Genomic DNA, 5944 nt, shown 5'->3' on the forward strand with positions numbered 1-5944 from the left:
CATCGTACTGAGACTAATAAATACGATTAACACGGAAATTAATTCTAAAACTTTCAATGACTCAATCCATTCTACATGCACTGCTCTTCGAGTGTCTAGGAATTCAACAGATGGCCACGCTATGGCAGTGATGCCATATTTGTGCTCCATTCTTCTTCGACTTTGATGCGAAGGGTTTGTCGTTGAAAAATAGTGCCTGGAGCTTTTATAGACGGATAGAGTTCATGTTCACTTGTAGAGCATACTTCCCCTACTCTCAGCAAAGTTCTAATAGAAGAATTCCCAAGCACACGGCTCAAGGAGCTGCAAATCCTCACTCAGATGAGTCTTTTCTGAGCTGTGTTGGCGATGGAGATCTCGCAGGTATGTCAATTCTACTAGAGCCTCCTTTTCACTTTCTGGCTCACGAGACCGCGGCTGATCCTCAAGCTCAATATACAGCTTGTTCTTCCTCACTTCGCCTTTTTGGCTGCCACCGAACTCCTTGGAGCTTTTCCCTCCTTCTATTATGCCACTTCTACATAACAGGACACCTATGGTTGGGTTCAAGCTTGTTTGGGACATGTCCAAGCGGTCAGACAACGGTTTGTGCTTGATGGGAGAGAATTGACATGTGTTGGGACGGGTTAAGAAAGGGGATTGCACACCCTCACACAACTGGCTACTGAGAGGACCATTTGGTGATAACAGGCTCATGCCCCTCATACTCTAGTGCATCCTAACGGGCAAAGGAGTTCGTTGTTTTTACTAAACATGCTTAAAAAAGTGCTTTGCTTATAGTTGTTGTCGGCTTGAGAAGCAAACTAGATCCGGGTAGGTAGTTGTATTGATAGATAATATGTTTTATTTGAAATTTGTAATTTTAGCATATAACCAGATGTATTATTTTTAGAAAATTGAATCAGCAAATAGCAATTTGAATTTGGCACATAGCACTTTGTATTCAACACATGGCACTTTATGCTCTGCACATAATACTTTGCATTTAGCACATGACCACACATTTATGTGGGGAGAGAGTTACCACACTTCCTTACCAAAGTTATAAGATGAAGGAATGTGCCCTTCTTTGGGTTCATTTCTATTTGCAATTGGTACAAAGTACTTTTAATTTTGCACATAGCATTTTGAATCTGGCATATAGCACTTTGCATTTTGGCTTATAGTACTTTGCATTTAGCACATAATCACACATTTGTGTGGGGGAAGAGTTGAGACACTTCCTCTCCAAAAAATATAAGACCAAGGAACGTGCCCTTCCTTGGGTTCATATCGATTTGTATCTAGCACATAGCAATTTTGCATATAGCACATAGCAATTTGAGTTTAGCACATAGCACTTAGCATTTGGTACATAGCACTTTGTACTTGTCGGATAGTTATGCAGAATTTCTCGTCTTATTCATTTTAATTTGCATTTGCTACAAAGCACTTTTAGTTTTGCACGTAGCATTTTGAATCTGGCATATAGCACTTTGCATTTGTCTTATAGTACTTTCCATTTAGCACATAACCACACATTTGTGTGGGAGGAGAGTTGGCACACTTCCTCTCCAAAATTTTTAAGACCAAGGAACATGCCCTTCCTTGGATTCATATCGATTTGTATCTAGCACATAGCGATTTGTATGTAGCACATAGCAATTTGAGTTTAGCACATAGCACTTTTCATTTGGTACATAGCACTTTGCACTTGTTAGATACTTCCACAAACTTCATCTTCTTATTCATTTCAATTTGCATTTGCCACAAAGTACTTTTAATTTTGCACATAACAATTTGAATCTGGCATATAGCACTTTGCATTTGGCTTATAGCACTTTTCATTTAGCACATAATAACTCATTTGTGTAGAGGGAGAGTTGGCACACTTTCTCTCCAAAAATTATAAGACCAAGGAACATGCCCTTCCTTGGGTTCATATCAATTTGGATCTAGAACATAGCAATTTGTATACAGCACATAGCAATTTGAGTTTAGCACATAGCAATTTGCATTTGGCTTATAGTACTTTGCATTTAGCACATCACCACGCATGTCTAGGGAACCTCCTCTCAAAAAATTATACAACTAAGGAAAGTACCCTTGCTTGGGTCCATATCACTTTAAATTGATCACATAACATTTTGCATTTAGCATATGGCAATTTGAATTTGGTACCTAGAACTTCATTTTGTACATGGCGCTTTACATTTCATATGTAACCACCTGTTAGTGTGCGAGGAGAATCGGCGCACATATCTTTATGCATCGCATGCTTAAACAAGCTAGTTTCATGGCTTTCATCAAAGGCCATTCACCTGCATACTTGTTTAGGACATTAAGACATGCAAACAAAGAGCTGGAGCATCACAATCCCTGAAGCATAAATGAAATAAAAATGAATCTTTCTCACCTAAACATTGCAATAAGGAGAGAAAATGTCGCGGTGTGGCTGGCCTAGGATCCATGCAACACTTCAAAATTTGCTTAGTATGTTGTGGCCTAAAGACTGTAAAATGGAGACTAAGAGATCTTAATACCTTGCAAAATGTCGAAGAAAAGTCGCCCTTTTGTCTTACTTGCTCAATCTTCTTACCTTGGCATGACACAATCAACGGGCACTGGCAATCTAGACACTAACTTCAGCACTCTTCTGTAGTAGATATTAGAGGTATATGGCTCAAAACATTTATTGTTTCCTAATATTTGACTAGTGGAAGAGTCCTGCAGACAAACAGAGAAAATACTTTGAACAAAATCACTGCCATAAAAACTGGAGAATGGCTACTTGTAGGTTGGAGTAATGCAGACCTTAAATAGCATATAAGAATTGCTTGTCTCGACTGAGCTTGGATTACCTTCTTTGCCTTCCCTTGCAAAGGGCAATGTCTGATTTATCAAAGAAGTGCTTGAATCAGAGTGTATCCCTAGCATATCAGGCACTGACAGTACACCCCTCTCTCTCTCATACTGGGTATAAAGGTTTTCAAACTTTTCACCCCATCAGTCTGTCAATCTTGGAGCTTCATTAGGGCAAAACAGAGACCAGGGTCCATTATCTTGAACACACCTCATGAACAAGTCTGGCATCCATAACCCATAAAATAAATCACGTGCTCTACTTTCTACCTGTCAAAGGTATTCCACATAAGAAGATGCCATGCTCCAATCACACAATACAATTACCAATCAAAAATATATGCATGCCATGGCTCCACATAAATTGCAAATGCACCTACAATCACATGCATGTGCAAATTTTGTCCAAAAGGGTCAAAGGTATATAATATCCCAATGTGATTCTATGGCACACTCTTAAACAATCACCATACCCTTTATTTTTCCTCCACCCTAGTCTACATAGCGGGCAATATCATTAAATACTCAAAGCATAGGCATAATGCCATTCGAAGTTCCATTGGTTCCTCGGATGTAGCTACTTGTTGCACAAATACCTTCTATACTATCTTCTTTCATACAAAGCAGGAAACAACTACTAAGCTGCACATACAAGCTTATATTATTTTCTTTGAGGCATGAGTAAACCAGCGCTGGGACATCATATGATAAGTCTTAATAGCTGCTTCGATATCCTCCTTATGAATGCCTATAGATACCCTCATAAGCATACGGTGAGGCCTCTCAACCACCCTTCCATTGACCTTTAAGAGGTAAGATCTCTTCAAGGTCTTAAATGCAAAGTAGCATAAACGAAGTCTCAGTCATAAATTATCTCGCTATCGAGGCGAATAGAATTCTACAAGCAAAAAGTCCATCTATGACTCAAAAGAGAACCTTTTTTGCAGAGAAAATCAATCAATCAATCAATCAAAAGTGATATGACTCCAAGGAAGACATGGACATCATGATTTCATGAGCTTCACATTACCTTCATCACAATGTCATAAACATCGTCCGCAATTAGAGGAGTTGGTAAATTCGATCGCTCGTTCACATGGCTGAACATAATCTTTACCCTGGACAAGCAATCGTTTGAGGCAGCAGAGTCTCAGCGCAATTGAGAACAAAACTTAGCTGAAGAAGTATGAAAAGAATGCAAAATGCAAAAGCGAGGCTGAGATGCTACTGACGTTTTGGAGAATGATCTTTCAGTGTTCTTGTGGAGGTTAGATACTACAATCTTGGCCGCCAGCTGCAAATTTTTTTGGGAAAACAGATCATTAGACAAGAGCTATGAAAAAACGGAATGAGCCAAATCAATACGCGATGGGAAAGGCTAGGTTCTTACAATGGCATAGTGGGGATGGTTGGTAGTTGATGTAGTTGCTGTTTTGGCAACGAGCTCATCCAACTGACTGGTGGTGATGCCCTTCTAAATCCTAGCATATACTTTTTAAGCAACTTGAACAGGATCACAGTGCTCCATGTTCAAGCCATAGCTTAGCTTCTTAAGGCGAGCAGTGATTCATCTGGTCTCAGAGTCAAAAAGTTTGCACCAGCGCATACAATTGATCACAAAATGAACAACTGAGGAAAGTGTGGCTGCTTCTCGTCTACCTAACGCATCTTCTACCAGTTTAGAAAATCTTGAAGCAATGGCATAACATTACAAACGGAATTTTCCAACAATTGGAGGGAAGAGTCTTCAATCGATTCGGTCAGCCGCTTCCGAGAAACCTCCGCAAGATTTTGATTTTGTCAAAGTCACCTACTTCTATCAGCGGATTGAAGGAAGAGGCAATTTGGGTGGAAGAAAGCATCGATTATGGCAATGAGAGTGGAGAAACGACATGAAATTGCTTGCGGGAAGACATACCTAGTAGTGAAGAAGCATCTACAACAAAAATTCTATGTATGAAATGATCCCTTGACCCTTCGCCTTCTTCTTCTTGTCTTGCACTACTCATCCGCATCGTCGAGATTGTAAATTGCTTGAAGAAGCCTGCTTGGTTGCTTGCTTGCAGAAAACAAGTACTTGGCCTCCGATCTACAGAGCAATGATGGAGACGAAAGGGTGATCTCTGTTGGAGCTGCCATGAGCCTCCATTGGAAGGGAGGGTGCGTAAGATAGAGGACATGATGCAACGAATGAAAGGGATCACCTCCTGCTTGTGTACCTTGGCTACTTCTCTTTACAGAGAGATTGCATATTGATGGGAAGTCTCGCTCTCTTTTGATCAAGGAAATGCACCATAGTCTTCATGTCCACTTGCTCAACGTGACCCTTCAGTGCATCCATTGCATTGCATTGAGAATCATGATCTGTGTCCAAAACTGCTTCACAACAGTGCATCCGCGATCGAGGGCCATTTTGGGATTCACAAACCTCAGGTATTGTTTTCTCCAAGGCGATGACAAAGGGCTTCCCTTCGTAAACAATCGCCAAGATTTGAACACTAGATTGAAAAAGAGCCGACCACGCCCTTTTCCCTCTATTGTTGTGTAACTAGCGTAGAACCTAGCCTTCAAACAGCCGCGGCAGTAGAAGGAGAATCGCTCACGCCCTCTTCCTCTATAGCCGCTTACTTGCTGGATACGATGAGCTAGCAATACAGGCAAGGAAATGCAGCAAGAAAATTGCAGGAAAGTACAAGTAGGTGGTAGTTCTAGAAGATGAATCTGGGTGTGCTGAAGTGTCGGAGCACATCGAAGTGAGAGTGCAGGGATGAGGTAAGGTTGACGATGGACATAGCGATAGAGGAAGAAGGAAAGGAGGGGATGAAAAGCATCCGTAATATCCAGATCGCCATAGCCAGAGCTTCGTGTGTAGAAGAGGTTGTGATTGCCATAGCAAAGAGCTTTGAGTCAAAAGAACCAAAGCGATGGGGAAAAAGGATAGGGAGCTTGCAAGGGGCATGATTAGGCAGATCAAGGAAGGTGAGGGAGAGATGAAGGGGAAGAGGTTACCAATCCATTAGTCTTGCATAGGTGGTTATTTCTCCATGATGAGGGAAGGGGTGGTGTCCCCAAGCATTGATAATTGATAATAGTAAAAGCTAAA

At 41.0% G+C, this 5944-nt stretch overlaps 1 pseudogene; it reads right to left on the reverse strand.

Moving 5' to 3' along the window:
- Positions 1-267: 267 nt before the first annotated feature.
- Positions 268-5590, reverse strand: LOC147889539 (ribonucleoside-diphosphate reductase large subunit-like; annotated as a pseudogene).
- Positions 5591-5944: the final 354 nt, after the last annotated feature.

The sequence above is a fragment of the Dipteris shenzhenensis genome, chromosome 20, assembly GCF_047967505.1.
Source record: "Dipteris shenzhenensis isolate YYH24624 ecotype China chromosome 20, Dip_SZ_1.0, whole genome shotgun sequence".
Taxonomy (NCBI): domain Eukaryota; kingdom Viridiplantae; phylum Streptophyta; class Polypodiopsida; order Gleicheniales; family Dipteridaceae; genus Dipteris; species Dipteris shenzhenensis.